The following is a 497-nucleotide window of genomic DNA, read 5'->3' on the forward strand; positions in this document are numbered from 1 at the left end:
GTCCGGTTGGGGTATTATCGATAGCACCAAGGATTTGGTGCTATCGAATTTTTTATTGTTAGATTTAACCCTCTGATTATTTTTACTCGTTAGATTATACTATTCAACCAACTACTCATTTAACCCTAGAGGCCCACATCATCCTAACCATCCATTTCTCAATCTAAGGGCTAAAAAATCAATAGCACCAATATCTTGGTACTATTGATAGTATTCCAACCTAGTTATATATATATATAGTCCGGCTATGGTGCTTGTAAAAGCACCAAGCACTTGGTGCTTGTAAATTTTTTACCGTTAGATCTATGCCTTTAATTATTTTTATCTATTAGATTATAATATTTAACCAACCATCCACTCAACCCTGGGGGGCCCACATCATTTTAACCGCACATCCCTTAATTCAAGAGCCGAAAACTTACGAGTACCAACGACTTGGTACTTTTTAAAGTATAGGAGCTTAATTTTATATATATATATATATATATATATATATA

This window comes from Ananas comosus, linkage group 12 (genome assembly GCF_001540865.1).
Source record: "Ananas comosus cultivar F153 linkage group 12, ASM154086v1, whole genome shotgun sequence".
Lineage (NCBI taxonomy): Eukaryota > Viridiplantae > Streptophyta > Magnoliopsida > Poales > Bromeliaceae > Ananas > Ananas comosus.